Source organism: Panicum hallii, chromosome 8, assembly GCF_002211085.1.
Source record: "Panicum hallii strain FIL2 chromosome 8, PHallii_v3.1, whole genome shotgun sequence".
Lineage (NCBI taxonomy): Eukaryota > Viridiplantae > Streptophyta > Magnoliopsida > Poales > Poaceae > Panicum > Panicum hallii.
This window is the reverse complement of record NC_038049.1, coordinates 34923031-34940542: the sequence shown is the minus strand read 5'-3', so window position 1 is coordinate 34940542 and position 17512 is coordinate 34923031. Positions and strand designations below refer to the sequence as shown.

At 44.1% G+C, this 17512-nt stretch overlaps 2 long non-coding RNA genes across 2 annotated transcripts; both read left to right on the top strand.

Moving 5' to 3' along the window:
* The first annotated feature begins 1303 nt into the window (after positions 1–1303).
* Positions 1304–2602, top strand: LOC112903606. The gene is made up of 4 exons (XR_003230827.1): positions 1304–1444; positions 1518–1833; positions 1926–2126; positions 2215–2602. It is a non-coding gene; the product is annotated as an uncharacterized LOC112903606 (long non-coding RNA).
* Positions 2603–2748: 146 nt separating this feature from the next.
* On the top strand, positions 2749–3308 carry LOC112901918. The gene is made up of 3 exons (XR_003230433.1): positions 2749–2792; positions 2866–3204; positions 3286–3308. It is a non-coding gene; the product is annotated as an uncharacterized LOC112901918 (long non-coding RNA).
* The last annotated feature ends 14204 nt before the right edge of the window (positions 3309–17512 follow it).

Here is a 17512-nt window from a genome sequence, read left to right as displayed (position 1 = left end):
TATATCCTGGGGGACAGGGTTACATGAATCCTAGCCCGATACTAACTTAAGAATCGTACTCAAGTATAACTCGAGTAGTTTCTTTCTGTATCGACTAGTTCTACTCCGCATGCGGGTAGAATACAACATAAATAAGGTACAGGACACGTCCTATCCCCTAGCCCAATATGGACTCCTTGATGTACACAGCCCCGTGGTCCCGGGTCTGACAATATGCACGACAACCAACTGCTAAACAGCTCGAAACCTTACGGCATGAGGGTTTATGTGGTGGTCCCAATTTTATTATATGGTTTAGAAGACATGTAAGCATCCTTACTCTAACTACCTTATTTATATAACTCGTTATGAGTTAACAAAATTTTAAAACTTGTAGTGCATGAAGGATAGCAGTGTCCATGATGATCTAAGACAGCTTTCATATGGAAGCACTACTGCAAGGAGTTATGGTTGTTATGAGATAAATGGATTTCGATTCCATTCAACCAAGTTTGAACCAAAAAATCCACATGCCGCCACAACAAATAGTAGAGTTGTGACCACTGCGAGTGCCTCAGATGGTTCTATCATGGAGTATTTCGGTGTCATTCAGAATATAGTGGAGCTAAAGTTTGAAGGTTCAAAAGATTTAAGAGTTGTGTTATTTTATTGTGATTGGTTCAATAGTAAATTAGCTTCTGGGGTAAAGCATAACAAAAAACTTGGTTTAGTGGAGGTGAACTACAAATTGCGACTTTCTGGTTACAATCCATTTGTCCTCGCACATCAAGTTGAGATGGTCTATTATATGTCGTATCCATGCCGTTCGGAAAGTTTAGAACCATGGTGGATTATTCAGAGAATATGTCCTCTAGGTCGATTGCCTATTCCTGGAGATGAAGGTTACGATGAATGTGAGCTTGATCGTACTGTTCCTGAAGCATTTCAGGAAGATGAGTGTAATGGACTCTTTGAAGTTGATATTGGGATGGCACTTGACAGATTAGATGGTGACACCGGTGATGTAATAGTTCCTGAGGTCCGAAAGAAAAAACGGCCACGTCATGCAAGCAAAGTAATGTTCACAACATATGAACCGAGGCATGGTACTACTCATGGTGACTCCGTAGCTGAAGAAGATGACCCCGAGGACTTTTAACAAGTAATGTGATGTAAAAACTAGTTTTTTTAATAGTATTTTATTTTCTAATTGTTGTTATGAAACTTGTTATCTTTTATTTACCATTGCTTTATATGATATTAACTAACCATATTTTATTTTTTCAGGATGAGGTCATTTGTGCACTCTCTAAAGGGAAAGAAGGATGTATCCTCATCTTCAAGGAGTCAGGCAAAGAAGAATGATGGCTCCGCATCTTCAGATAGGCCTTCTCTCTTTAGAGGCAGCAGTTCTCACCTAAGCCGAAGAAGTGCATTTCAGTGATATCTAGACGAGGCTGTGCAAGTAAGTCATATGTAGTTTGCATGTGTAATTTAATTTCTTTAATAGCAATAAATATATACTTATCTTTGAACAGCAAGAAGAGGAAGGTAGGGGTGCGGATGAGGAAGAATATGTCGCGAATGTGGATGGCGATGGAGATGGAGGTAGTGGAGAGGGAGATGGGTGCGAGGACAGAGAAGAGTGCGAGGATAGAGATGGAGATGCAGAGGAGGAGGAAAAGAAGGATACTGCTGCACAACCTGTGTTCAGATATTTATGATCATTTCATGAAAAATTTTATATGAGCTAGCTAACTAATATAGTGCATTTCGATTTAGAGGCAACAATGTGATGACTCCTATAGCAACCAATCCGGCAAATCGTCGACGGATTAGACCCCATGGGGATTGGTACGTAATATATTTTATTATTGTGATTGTTTGATTTAATATATTATATAGTTCAAGTAAGAAATATGATGGATATCATGTTCTAATTGTAGATAGTGGGACGATATTTGTTGGGGGGAAGAAATAGGTTAAGACCTGTGAATGCAACATTGGGAGCACTTTGTCAGTTTCACTACCCAGGAATGGTCACAATTGGAGGTGTGCTTCAGCCTGCATTGAAGTGGGAGCACTATAAGCTGCAATCGGATGATCAGGGCGTCACGACTGCAGCGAGAGTTTAGAATGAGTTCTGGGTACTTTTTTATCATAACTTTTCTAACTTGTATAACTACTATCTATTTGATTTTATAAGTTGTCTAACAAATTTATTTTCCTTTTTAGAAGAGGTATCGTTTGCCGGAGGGGGAGGAGCAGTGCCTACAACATAGGGCTCATTTTTCGTTCGACAAGGCAACGACGAAGGTGGTAAGGGACATGATGTCCAATGCTGGTATACAATGCATTTGTTTATACTATAAAAAATAAAGCTGCAAGATATGAATAAGAAACTGGGTGCTTCTGAGATATATCTCCGAGAGGATGAGTACCTTCAAGTTGATATTAGCGGTTTGCCTTGGTTGAGAAAGTGTCCGGATGTTTGGCGAGCACTTTGTGCTTATTGGGCTTCATCTAGCTTTGTGGAAAAATTCAGGATAAAGAGAGCTAATCGTCAAGTAGGACCACGGGTTACACAAAGATATGGGGCTGATGGATACCTTCGTTTGGCTCGTCGAATGGTAGGTGTTTATTATTTCAATTTGATTATTATATACTTACTTGCAATATCACAATTTCTTCTTTGCGAGAAGGCACAAAGTGGGGTGGCCCCAAGCTATATTGAGACATACATTCGAGGCCACCACGGCGCAGATCCTACACAGCCAGACTTGCTTTGCAGTGAGAATGCCACACAGACTCTGGTTAGTAAAATAATTTGATTTGAATTAAGCGATGATTCGAATATAATCTTATTATTAGTTGCCTGAATGGTAGGCGAGATATGGTGATAAAATGGTGGCACGTCATGGGGAGGAGTACGATTGGAGGAGGAGTGATGTGGATGTCGATGCCTTATACTCAAGCGGGGGAGGGAAGAAACATGGCAGGTTCAGCATGTTGAATGGCGTTATTGATACAAGTGGTGCTTTGAGTGAGGCAAGGTATTCTCAGTCCTCTCAGAATTCTCGGGGCTACCAACGGAAAAGTGAAAGGGAAAGTCGACTACAGGAGGAGATAAGGCAGCATAGAGAGGCGATGCAGAGGTAAGAGGAGTGGGCAAGGCAACAACACGAGTACAAACAAGGTTTTTTCGCTCAGCAACGACAGATTCAGGTACTACGCAAGTTTGATATTTTTCAAGTCCTTGTGCACTTTTCATTGCTATAAGATACTTGATCTACTATCGATTTTTAGGAAATGCTAGCGGCTACCCTTGGATCACAATTTAATTTGCCACCTCTTCCTTCGCCTCCTCCTCCTCCACCGTCGACTTTTGTACCATACAAGTGGTAATTATATCATATAACTAGCAATGCTCAAATTTTCTTATATATACATACTAAATAGATTTAACTTTATTTATAATCACGGTTCGATAAGTACTCATCTTCGAGGAGTTTCTGCCAGCCCGTCCACGCCACCATCGACAGCGCGTAACATTTCTGGAGGTGACTGCGGCAGCGGACAAATATTACCCCTCCTTGATTTGTATTTTCGCGTTTCGTTGACATATATATGTCATTTAGACTATGGATTTCATGATTGTACTTATTGGATGTATTTGATGATTGTGTGATGATGTATTTCATAATTCTACTAATGGATATGTTAAATAACTGCTTATGAATGATTGCGTTTTATAACTGCTATTACATGCAGCTGTTTTTTTAGCAGGATCCCAGTATTTTCGTCGGCCTGGCTAGCCGATGAAAAGACTTGATCTATTTTCGTCGCCCAGCAGAGCCGACGAAAATATTTCCATTATTTTCGTCGGCCTAATTTCGTCGGCCGACTAATGAAAATAGCTATTTTCGACGGCTTTAGGCCTATTTTCGTCGTTTTCTAGCCGACGAAATTACACTATTTTCCTGTAACATACTCCTCCTCTCGCTGCCATCTGACTCCTCCGCGACCCTCATCCTCTGCCTCTTCAAGCCACCGCAGCCACAACCTCCTCTGCCTCAGAGAAGATTAGGCCCCAGTTGTGTATGCCCTCGTCGACGGCTCCTCAGCCCTTGCCCACCACCTCCCTGCCTCCGTCCAAGTCGTCCAATCACTCCTCCGTGGCTCCGTTTCCCATCGTTGCCCACAGCTACCATGTCCATCTGCTCCGACCGTGAGGATCAGCATTGTGCTCCTTTTTATATACAACCTACAAGGTAAAGATGAGTATACGGATGGAGGACAAGTAGCCGAGGATATGCAAAGGATACGGATAGGCTGCCGTCTATTGCTGGTTTGCAGAAATAGAAGGCATGCTCTGCTCTGGCTTGGAGGAGATCCATCATCCATGGATAAGCTGCTGATGTGGCCTACTAGGTGGAGATTCAGAGGAGGGAGAATAGCTGGCGCATGTGCTGCTATTTTCTTGGATTGAGGAGAGAAGATGTGTGGCGGGCAGCTGCTTTGGTTTTTGGGGAAAGAATCGTGTAGGCAAATTGATGAGCAGGAGCTGTTTCTTGATTCAATGGAGCTGGTGTACCTGCAGCTTGGTAGAGCTTGGGTGCTTTCCTAGCTGCAAAAATTTCGTATCACAGGAAAAGGGGATCACATAATTTACGTACATCCAGAACCTCTATATTTTTTTTAATAATGTTTCGTCAAGTTAGCACCTGGTTTAAAATCTATGAACCTCTTTCCTTGTGTCAACTTATCTACATCTTTCATTTTCCTTGTGCGGAATTTTGGGAAGGAGAAGAAGAAAAGTTAGCAAAGATTGTAGGAATAGCAGCAATACTGAGCTCAACAGGTGAGTTAAACTTACCTTTCTGCAGTAGCTATTCATCATTTTGTTTGAAAATTGAGTTCACGGCTATATTTCACACAATTGCAACCCCAAGTATTTTTATGTCATAACACTTAGGTTGCTTTCTTTGTCTGGTATGGAAGGATTGATATTTTTTCCGTTATGGAACAAAAATGTGAAGGCCCAAGAGGTTAAAATGCATTAAGTGTAGCTTTGGAAAGTGATCTAACACTATGAAACATGAACTAGGACTCAAAGCAGTTGATGATAACTTTGAAGCGGATAAGAACCCATAGCAATGCATGGGCATTTCTGCTAGTATAATACAAGATAAATGAATAAGTTTACAACAATATCAAGGAAGTTAATTTGATTCCCATAAACAATAACTAAATTTTTTAGTAAAAAATATGGTGTCACGATATAGTTTACAAATTAGGCCGATCCGTACTCACCTGGAGACTAAATCGAGCCTCTCATATACTTTTAGTTTTAGTTAGGGTAATGGATGACGATGTCTGTACAAATAAGTTTGTCTCGGCAACAATGCCATCATAACTAAATTTCAGATAAAAAATAAAAAAGTGCCCCATCCATTGGAAAAAATAAATTTAAAATAATCAATATATTTTACTGATATTTTGTAATATAAAGTGTTGAAGAAGTGAATACTTTTTTGAAAGGGATGAGGAAGCTTATAATGATGTCATTGATTTTGAGTTTGCGACAGTGATAAAAAGAATACATATGTCGCTTATTTTGTTGTGTTTGTATTATATTGGTGCCTACGTGATATTGTTCATAAGGAGTAATACCTAGAATTAAGAGAAAAAAGATAAACATTGATATCAAAGGAAATAACATAATGAAACTGCATGTTTATACAATACTAAGTTAGGAAAAAGAACATCAAACTGATGGTATCGACATCCATTTTGCTATAATAATGGACATAGTCAAGGGTAGCACCAAGGCTTTAGGTTTTCGGGTATATAAGATATGTGTGTACCTCCAATCAAATATATTATGATTAAAACATATTGCCACGCTATTTGAGTGGGCTAACATGCTAGTTTTTAATATATTCCACTGAAGGATCTGGTGGTACACTTTAATACTGGTGAAAGATGTCATGGTTTCTAATTTTAATACTTCATTTATTTATGTTAATCCATGAGATGTTTTGATGCAATTGAACTAATTTTCCTATTAGATGGTACAAGTGTCCAAGCCATGTGGACTAATACTTCAAACATATAGATAGATGACTAATTTTAATATATACAATTGAACTAATACTTCCATCGTCCGATGGAAAGATGATACTTCAAACAGAATCTTGACATGTATAGCATTGATTGGCAGGCCTTAATGTATATGTATATGTATGATATAGATAGATGGACCTTAATCAAAGTAACATGTGTCATCTCTTCGAATGGGCAACAATACATACACACCAACAAGGTACACAAATTTTGTGTGGTCCGTGCTAACAAGAAGCTTATCTCAGCTGCTAGAGCTAATCCTCTTAAATCAATCATCATAGCCATGCATGGTACACACAATACACTGAGCGAAGACTTAATGTAACATTTTATTTAGGACGCAACAACCCCAGATATATTCACACACCAAGTTCGACACCCATATTTCACCATGATCCTCCTGATCTACCATGACCAGCCGCCAGTATCCTCTAGCTCGTCCCCAGCGGGCACCTGGCCTGGTCAAGCGCGGGGGCCCTCCAGAAAATCAAGCTCGTACAGCCCAGCGACGAGGTGTCCTTTCCCAACAAGGTCGCCGGTGATGGCATCCCGGATGAAGCACGTGGTCCGAGTGAACTCGACGGTGTAGCCCTGTTCGCCGAGCTTCGACACAGAGACGGCGTTTATGTCCAGACCAGGGGCATAAAGGACGCCGACCAGCGTGATGTTGTCATGACGCACGGTGCCACTCTCTTGTGCGGTCAGAGTCGAGCCGTTGGCCATGCAAAGGACCGTATCCTCCGGCTGAAGGACGGCCTTGATGTCAGAGAGGACGGCCCGGTTGCCTGTGGCGTGAACCGAGGCGCCAGAGTCCAATATGAACGACTCGTTGTTGGCATTCTGATCAGCTGTCACAGGGTTGCTGCTACTTCCTCCTGTGCTGCCTTGCATCATGAGCACGTCCCAAACAGGTTTAGCAGTTGAATCTTTTAGCCTGTACCCCCAACAATTAGCATGCAAAAGAACAGTCAAGGAAACAGAACATATATATAATCTCGTTAACACTACTATCAAGTGTCTGTGATCAACTTATGTTTCAGTTATGTCACCCTAGGCCCTTAAATAAATATCAACCTCCTAAATCTAAACTAACAACTTAATCTAAACTAGTTTGTTTGTCAAAAGGCCTAATTGGAAAATAAGTTGGTTTCAAATTTTTGAAAGTAGAAAACTGATCTAAAGTTGGTGCTAATGTTGCACACTGCTAAAGATAGACTTCCCCCCATATACCATTACCCACTTTGTTAAAAATCCTTACATTGACGCATAGAACAAATGTTGTGATTGGATTCAATGCAGCTGTCAGGTATGCCAATGTTACTGCAGGATATTGTTTTTTAAGAGGCGATATAGGAATATCAAGCATCTGATCTCTCTTGTGACAGTTTGCTTAGTTTATTTGGAGATATATATATTCACATAGTTTTTGATTTAGAACCTTAAATTTTGATAGCCAATATGTTTGGGAACTGGCTAATAGGGATCGGATGGGATCAAATATTAAACATGAAATTCTAGCTCGGGCTGCTACTCATTGCTGTGAATTGTAGTTGACTGAAATGCATGCTATTGTATATTTGTTTTGGCAATGTAAAAGGGTAATCTTATACAGGTTATTATCTACAATATGGAACATTTTGGTTATGATTCAAGTCCTTATTGCAACAGGAGAAGAACAAACCAAGTCATCGTCATACTATTGGTGTGGCCTGGAGATTTTTGCCGAATATTTTTAAATATTTAGCAACAGGGTAGATGTGTGCTTGATGCCTGTTTCCAAAACTCTGCTGGGTATTTGGATTGTTATGTGTGATAAGTGGAAAACTGGACACCCATTTGTTTGCATCCATGCATCGATGCATAGAGTAGGATATTATTCTGTTCTTTGTCATGGGAAAAAGGTATTGGGGAGACATTAATAGATTTTCTCCAAAGCTATATGTATGGCTGGTTCATTATTAATCTAAATACATTATATCCTCAACCGAAAATGTACACAAATAGTTGCTGAAAGTGAAATAAAGAGAAGACATTAGTGCAAAACAGGGGCATCACTGGTTAAGGATGTAAATGGGTACCCAATAGTATTTTTGGTTCAGCTAATTAATTACAATAGCATACCACTTTAGTTCATTTCTCCTCCCAAATTATTTACGCAGAATACCATTCAAGTTCATTTTATCAACTTTTTTGATCGACCCAATGATCCAAAATATATATAACTTGCATTCCTATCTCTGATAATTAAGTAGAAAGAAACTAGCTAACAAATTACTTACATGCTTAGACTAATGCTATATGTACAGAAATGTTCGTACAGTTCATGTACAACTAATTAAGATTAAAGGATTGTATTCACTTGGACAGTAGTTAGCTCATAACTGAACTGATGCTTTAAATATATGGTTGCAACGGAATTGTATGCTACTGGAAGTACGTGAATTCCGAACTGATAGCAAAACACAATTATTATCGGATACAACCTCAGTTATTAACGGAACTGCGCTGCGAATTAACCAGATCTATCACTTGTTATTGATGTGGTTATTAGCTTCCTTCTTTACATATCATCAGGGCATTGCTTAGTGACATTTCAGTAGACGAAACGTGTAAAGGTACTAAGAACATTTCACTTTTCACAAATCAGCTTCGCCTGTCACTAAGCTATAGTATCTGCTCGATCTTGCACTACTCACTGCTAGATGTGTTAGCACGGCAGGGTTTCATGCTTTCTACTGGTGGTAAAGATTTTTCCAAGCAGTTCTATTCATCACATCTATGCATGCAAGACACTAACATGTATGATGGCTGTCACAGCTGCATCTGCATACACATTTAGAATTGTAAGGAGAGGTGCGTACTCGGCCATGTCACCCGCCGCATGGCTGGCCTGCAGTGTGAGATTAGCCTTGCCTCCAACACATAACTGAGGTAGACCGCCCAGGCCCGTCGCTGCCCGGTGATGGCCGACCACCGGCGGAGCAGGTGTCATCGGCAGCTTGGGGATCGGATTCGGAGGAGACGACTCAGAAGAGTAGGCCTCCATTACTCTTGGCGACGTGTTTCTTTTCGAGAGATGAGCTAGCTAGGCACGCAGGAATCGACGGACGCTCTTGTTCTCCTTGGACAGAACGCGCGCCGGGCCGGCGTTGGAGACACCAAGACTGGGATCAGGGAGATTTTGCCGGTAATGCCCCTCTTGCCTCGGTTGTTTCCCGCGTCCAGCCCGCCACATTTTTCACGGCTCGACCCCTGCTTTTCTGCGAAACTGTAGTCAGACTTCTTGGTTCCCATGCACGAATGCCAGTCCGTTTTTGCGATAACGACGAATGCCAGTTTGTCATGTATACATTCACTACTTGGTGATGCATACTGATTTATATACTTATTAATGGGTGGTGTGGATGTGTTAGTACATTTTTTATAGTAACTAGGTTCATACCCATTCGTTGCTACGGGCAACAAAAATTATAGATAAATAGTATATTAATTCACTAGACAATGTAAATTGTATTTCAGCAACTATAAAGGATATCATAATCAGTCCTATTGCAAGTGCAAAAATATGGAACCTCATGAGAAGTCCTCCATTTAGATATAAAAAGGGTTCACCATTGTTATAGAATCTTTATGTAGAGTGTTGCAGCGTAATTCTTGACGTGCTATGCTTGCTTCTGTTCGGACCTCATATTACGTGTATTTTGACGATCATGTATTGCTGGCCTCTATTTACATGTCATATTTGCATATAGTGCCCTTTCCTTTGCACGCCGTATTTCAATTTCCTCATACGTTAATCCCTGTCTTTGCCCTACTGACATGCTAGCATAATTCACTGCATCAGGATAAAACTTTTTTCCCCAAAATGACAAGTATCCATTGTTTCCAATAAGAATGAATGTCTTACGAGAATACAGTAAAGTAGACTATTCACTATTAAGATATACCCTTTGCAAATGTCCCATTACCACCGCCGGTTTGTTTCAAGCCGGCACTATCACCACCGGTTCCCTTTGGACCCAGCGGTGGTAGTTGGCATCACCGCCGTTTCATAAGACGATCCGATGGTAATGATCACTGCAAATAGGCGGTGATGGTGTCCCCCTCTCATCCTATCAGTACTTGTTTGTACCTCTCTCTCCTTCTCGTTTCTTCTCTCACATGCATGTCCTTCTTTCTCCCCCGCCACCTCCCCCATCCTCCTCCCCTCCTCTCCTACGCCGCCGCTGCCTCCTCCCCTCCTCCCATCGTCCCACCGCCTCCTCTCTCCACAGCGGCACGGCACGGAGTGCGAGCCTACATGCAGCGACGCGGCGCGACAACTTCTCTCTCCATTGTAGCCTCCTCCCCTCGCCCCCCCCTCCTCTCTCTGCGGCGGCGCAGCTCGGAGCATAGCCTGTGTGCAGGGACGTAGCGGTGTGGCCCGGTGCAGAGCGCGAGCCCGCACGTGAGGACTCGGCGGCGCGGTGTGGCGCAGCGTGGATGAGATGGCGGACGGGACGAGGAGCGGCACGCGGATCCACGGGGCTGCAGCGATAGGAGGTGCGTGGGGCAGCAGCGACGGGCGGCGTGCGGGCTTGTAGTGACGGACGGCGATGCGGTGGCGCACGGGGCAGTTTTTTTTCTTTTGTTTTCCCTAGATAGTTATCAATGCCGGGTAATGGTCCGGCTGTGATGGAGACCCCTATCACCGCCGACCTAAAACAAACATCAGGCCAAACCGGCGGTGATTTGGATTTAGAGTGGCGGTGATAGGCCGGTCTGAAGTAGATTCATTGTACCTAATTAAAACGTGTTGTGGATGTGGAAGGTCTCAGTGCTTTCTTGAGCATAGACCTTGTTGACACTCATTACAAACCAAAAAGGCGCATCAAGTTGACCACAGATAAGGAGGAATTTGTATTTCTTATACACATGTTCATAATAAAAACCCCTATATTCCACATGCCCTTGGAGAAAATCTTGTACGCGGGAATTCAGCTGAAAGTAAAGAACAAACACACCCTTTTGATCCAAGGGGAAAGATGCTAACCAATCACAAGCCTCCATGCAAGCATCACATAGATTGGAGGGCCCACAACCGAAGCAAACCGACTCAACTTCACGCTATCATAAACCAGAAGCACAAGGGTTAACCGAAGATGAGGCTGGTTGGGGCCATAGCCAGGTCGGCCGAATCAGCCCAAGCTCCACCGCTTTACCTCTTCCACATGGCGCCTCCACAGCTCTTCCCAATATCGGTTCCAGGGGGCTTCAGCTATTTTGCTGGCCGAGAGTTGCTAATCCAAGCCTACAGGGGTCCCCCTAAATGAAGACACCAAGATGTAGCCTCACTCTCTCTTGTAAAGCTCTCTAGGCTAGTGGAGCATAGGTGGAGAGTAGTTCTTCAAAGTATTCTACTCTTCATGAAGAGTTTGGTATGGTTTTGTATCTTTTCTTTTATGTAATGACTTTGTGTTTAGTAATAAAGTTTATTTCCTTATCTTGGCTTGTCTTTGGTTCATATGCTTATGGTTAGTGTGTGATCCTTTTTTAGCTCATACTTGAATCATATGCCTTGCATGTTTAGTCAGGTAACACAATTAGGCCACCGCAACGGTTTCATCGCCCTTAACTGGGCGCTCTAGAACTAAGGCTCCTAATAGAGATGAATGTCCTTGCGTGAGGCTACAGTGATAATCGTTAATGCAGACGTGGTGTCTGGGTTAAAGGTTACATTTGAATGCGGTTCTATCCCATGGTGGTGATAGCCCTATCCATCCAGCGTAATCCTCACCGTTTGGGTAGTGGTGGTAGGAGATCCATAAAGTAGTTGAGTTGGCTGGAGGCTCCTCTGCTAGTCACGTGCGGTTCTTCCAGTAGTGCCTGGGAGCCTAAAGCCCAATCCTAAACATGTGTATGTGTGTATATACAAGTATGAGCTATACTTGCTAGATAGGAATAAATCTTTATATGCCCTTCAATGCTTCTTTACCTCTCTCTAATCCTAGTTACCTCTATCTGGGTAGGTATATGTTGTGTCACACTACCTCTCAATTATGTTATCAATTATCCCTCTCAGACTTTGGATATTTAATCAAGATATTCTCCTAAACTTAATAATTCTTTAAACCACCGCCTTCCCTGCAGAATATAAATACGACACCTGAGATTACTCACAGGTAAAATGCTACAACGGTGTTCCGTGCGTTTGCGGATTTATCTGTGACGTAAGAAATACCAACAGGCATTTCTGGTGCCATTGCTGGGGATTAACAATCCTGGTGATGATGCTAAGAAACGCCAACAAGCATTTTTGGCGCCGTTGCCGGGGGAGGCACAGCTTAAAATATTTATTAATATTCTGGATTTTATCTATGATTGGTAGCCAACGTTCTGGCAAGACAACCTCGCTGTTTTCTCTTATTGTGAAGACAGGGTAGTGTTTGATTGATTCTGATCTGCCGGTGAATTCATGACGAATCCGAGTCAACCTTCAAAAAAGTGTGACAGTATGTGATCATTCTCAAAGAGCTCAACTCTCGGCAATCAAATCAATCCAAAATGCATCATCAAGCTTCAGTGCTACGGCTCAAATTTTCCTTTGAATTAATTTCTGCCGCTGTTGCCTGATCACCACCGCGGGAGAGATTATATTGACTGAATAATCAAGCCTCATCACCATGGTGCAATGAGTTTGAGAAGTGGAAGATAATTCATTTCTCAGGGTCACTAGCATGAGACAATCAACATCAAAAATAATTCTTGAGTCCGATCAAGGAAAGCAAGGAGATATCCCCAAAGATCCACAAACACACGCTCCGAGGTGAGGTAAGAATTTCATCGACGATCCAAATGAGCAGTGAGTAAAGAAATTTCCATCAAAGGTAATCAAATTTTTCCATCAAGCAAAATTCAAGTGATGGATAAAAATGTCTCGTTCAAAGACTTAAACCACTGAACCCTTGCCGAAGGTAAATCGGTAGTTATCTCATATTTGATTCCCTCAATTGCATGTTTTAATTTCAGAGTTTTCTATTCGAATTTTGCTTGTGCATTTGCATCAATTTTGCATTGAAGCCCTTGCATATTTGATTCCCTCAACTTTTGCATTAGCATCCCACACAAAATTTGGATTTAGACCCAATGGGCATTTTGGGCAGAAATTTTCGGCCATGAACATTTGGTAGCTAGTGCATGCATGAATGTGGTTGATTTTCATGTCCAAGTTCATTTGGGGCCACTCATAGGCCTGCATCGGCCTAGAACTGCACCCGTTCAATCACCCTTGGCACTTGTGGCAGGCATCAAAGCACTGAGTAAAAGCTTGACAGGCTTGGGGGCGAGGGAGGGGGGCGGCCGACCCACCTGATTCGCCGAACCAGGGGTGGCTCCCCTCTATAAAAGCCGGTGCGCAGCACCTCCTCTTGCTGCCCCAAATTGAGTTGCACTTGCTCTGGTTTCTTGTGTTCTTGCTCTAAATCCAATAGAAAAGGAAAAAAAACCCTCATTTTTCCTGCATTTGCATTTCATGTTTCCTTCCATTTCCACTGCAAGAACATGTTTTTGGTGGTATTACTATCTCGCCAGAATAATTTTGTGGTGCAGCCTCACCCACAAGAACGATTTTGTGAAGCCTCATCACCCACAAGGATGATTTATTGTGGAGGCAACCACGCCCCGCAAAGATTATTAACACTGGGACGGCTAACTTCGATTTGGTAACTCTCACGTAACCGTTTAGAGTCCTATTTTTGTGTGTTCTTGTTTCCTTGCTGCAGGTATGAAGAAGGTCGGAAGGAAGGTCGTGAGCGCATTCAAGAAGGCCACAGGCTCGAGCTTGAGTCGCTCTATGGTGGCTCCGGCTCGCACCACTCCACCAGCTATGTGCCGAGCCCCATGAGAGAACCTGAAGAAATGTCATCCCAGCAGCCCGAGCCTCAAGTCCTGAAGCAGCAGCCCAGGGAGGAGGAAGAAGAACACGGCGACACCCACCTCGACATCCGAGGTGATTGCGAGTTCCAGGGGTACAACATGCTGAGGAGTCGCAGGTTCCGTCACACAAGAATCTTCAACCCCAAGCTCTTCTAGAAAATAGGTATGAATATTAACTTTGCCAATGTTTGGAAAGCCGTGGGATGGACTGATTTTGCAAATATTCCAGAGTTGGATTCCTGCGATTTAACCATCCAATTTCTTTGCACCCTTGTTGAGGAAGAAAATGCGATTTCTTTCCGGCTTTTCAGTGAAGAGTTCTCTATTTCATGGAAAGATCTTACCACACTTTTGGGTTTTCATCACCGCTGCACCCTCGATGTTGAAAAAGCAACTCGCGGTTTTGAGAAGCAAAGTTTTTGGCAGTCCATTTCTGGTGAAACCACCCTTGGAAAACCACGTTGTAACGACATACAAAACCCAGCCTTGTGTTTAATGCATAAATGGGTGGCCATTACGTGTTTTCCAAGGGATGTTAGGCCCACTCGAGTTGATAAACTTTGAATTCTTTTTGCCATGGTCAATAAGATCAAAATTTCGCCCGTGAAATTCATGATCCGATAGTGGCTAGAAAATTTTAAGATGGTTGGACCTATTGAATGTACATCTCTAGTCACTCGAATTGCTGGGGGTTTGGATGTTTTGAGTTGGGCACCTATTTCTTACATCAACTCCCCGCGGTTAATGATCGATGTAAATTATTTAGTGTATGGACATACGCTCAAACATGCTCCAGATGGCTCTCTTGTGTTCTTTTTCCCCGGCTATATAAATGAAATCCCGCTTCCTAACCCGGGTTATCATTTATATAAGTGCTGGAGCTTGATTTATGAGTTTCAGCCAATGGAAGTCGCACACAGAAGCAGTGTGTTAGGGTGGATGACTAGAAGCATGTCGCAGAATGCAGTGATGGAGATGCCACCGCCACCACCATATGCGCACCATGGGTACGCAGGATGATGGGCTCCAGCTGGGGTGTATCTGGATCTTTTTCCGGGTACCAGCCCGGCTGGGAGCAACCCGCTCCACATCAAGAAGCCGGCGGATCATCATGGCAAAGCGCGGGCAGCTCGGAGTAGGATCACCCCCACTCTTTGCTGCTCGTCGCTCATTCTCAGCTTGAGGCTATCATGAGTTCAGCCAAGGAATACGCAACATCGCACTCCGGGTGGACGACATGGAACATCAACAACAACAACAATTCCAAGATGTCGTCAACCAGCATATCGAGCACACCATGTACTGGCACCATCGCACGGACAACAACTTAGCCAACGTCATCGACATGCTGAAGCAAGATCAAGCGGAGACGCTGGCATACCTCCATTCTCAGGGGCGCGACCCCGACCCTGGACAACGAGCTAGCTTGGGGGAGGAGCCCCCGGAAGGTAACATGTATCTTACTGCATTTTTTCTTTCGCATATAAAACAAATCTGAATTTCAGAAAAGAACAAAAAGATTTTTTCAATTTCCTTTGCTTCCATGTGCGATAAGAATGTTTTAGTTCTCCCATGTTGAGATGATGAGTAGTTGCTCTATTTTACCTTCTTTTTACGCCTAGTTTACAGCTTTGTATTCTCCAAGTTTTGAGTTAGTTGGTTTAAAAAGTTTACCTCAAATCTAAAATTTTGTGGGTTACAATTGCATGATCTGAATCTAAGCTGTTGTGAGGCATGATATGATGATTTAGAGCTGTTACAAAGTTGTTCCAAGCAAAACTTTACGTCCGGAATTCTCATCTTACGAAATAAATACATCGGTCCGTTCAAGGTGTTGGAACGGAAGGGTGAGGTAGCATACCGTTTGGAGTTACCTCCCAATCTCTCAGGAGTGCACGATGTCTTCTATGTATTTCAGCTGAAGAAGTGCTTTAGAGTGCCGGAAGAGCAAGCACCGTTGGAAGGGTTGGAAGTGCAGGAGGCTCTGACCTACACCAAGCATCCGGTGAAGATTCTGGAGACGTCTGAGAGAGTTACCAGGAACAAGAAGATCAAGATGTGCTGTGTTCAGTGGAGTCATCACTCAGAGGATGAGCCTACCTAGGAGTGAGAAGATGAGCTGAGGAGGACCTATCCAGATCTCTTTGCTAGCTAGCCTATCTGAATCTCGGGACGAGATTCCTGTAAGGGAGGTAGGTTTGTAACACCCTAATGTAAATTTCCAGGATTTATAATGAAGATAATTTGGCTCCAGTAATTTTCTAAGGATTTATTGTGCCTAGCTTGCATTTAATTTAATTAAAGTACACAAGTAATTAAAATTTATTTTAGGTTCAACATGTTTGTGCATTTATGCTGGTGCATAAATTTTATATGGTTGGGTGCATAGGGTTTGAATTCAAAATCCAACTGAATTCAAATAGATTTGAGTTTCAAAAAAACCAGAAAAAGAAAAGGAAAAGAAATAGGAAAGCAAACCCAGCTTTTAACCCAGCCCAGCCTGCTCCTCTCTTCCCCCTCGGGCCGACTCCCGTCGTCCCGTGACCCACTTCCCCTTCCCTTCCCGCGGCCTACTCCCCGCGCTCAGCCCAGCTGGCCCAGCCACCGACAGGCGGGTCCCACCTGTCGGCGCCCCCGTTTTCTCCCTTCCTTCTTCCTCCTTGCGCCGGCTTCCTCTGTTTTGCTCCGCTTCCGCCGCGTTTTCTCGCTGTTCCATGGCCCCGCTACACCCCGTACTCGCAAGGACCCACTGGCCAGCGCCCGAGCCCCCCCTTCCTTCTAGAAGTTCCACCACCAGAGCCGATATCACGCGAGGCCGTTGTGCGCGATCTGCCTCCTCCGCACGCCATGGTCACCGCCATGATTTCCGCGCCAGCCCCGGGCACGCACACCCAGATCCCGCTCCAGCCTTTAATTGGCCCCGCATATGCCCCTGAGCCCTACCCTGCCACACCGCGACTACCATCGAGCCCCAACGCCACTGCCCCTGCTTTGCTCCGCCACACCGTGACCCAACTCCGCCGTGCACCGGCCGCCCTGGTGCGCTGCAGCCACCAAGAACCCCCTCTGGAGCTCCGTCCTGTGCCCAAGACCGACTCCGAGCCTCCTGACCTCGGCCTTGGCCTTTGTGCACGCCGGAATGTAGCCCGAACGCTGTCTCGTGTGAGCTCGCCCGCCGTGGCAATTGCCCGCCGTCGGTGCCGCTCCGGCCAGGCTGACCCCTCCATTGGCTTCGCAGGGACTCCACACGCGACCCGTGGAGCTCAGGAGCCCGGAGCAGGCCCGCATCGATCCCGTCGCTGAGCTCCGCGCCAATCCGCCACCCGGTCCTCGCCGCCGGCCACCCTGTGTTGCAGCACCCTTCATATCAGGCCCTCGGTGAGCACCACGTTTTCCTCCTGGTCCTTTTGCACTAGTTTCGATAGGCCGTAGCCCGCCCCTGCAGCCGGAACACCGCCACCGGCGTTCCGTTGCCGCTGCTCCGGCGCAGTGA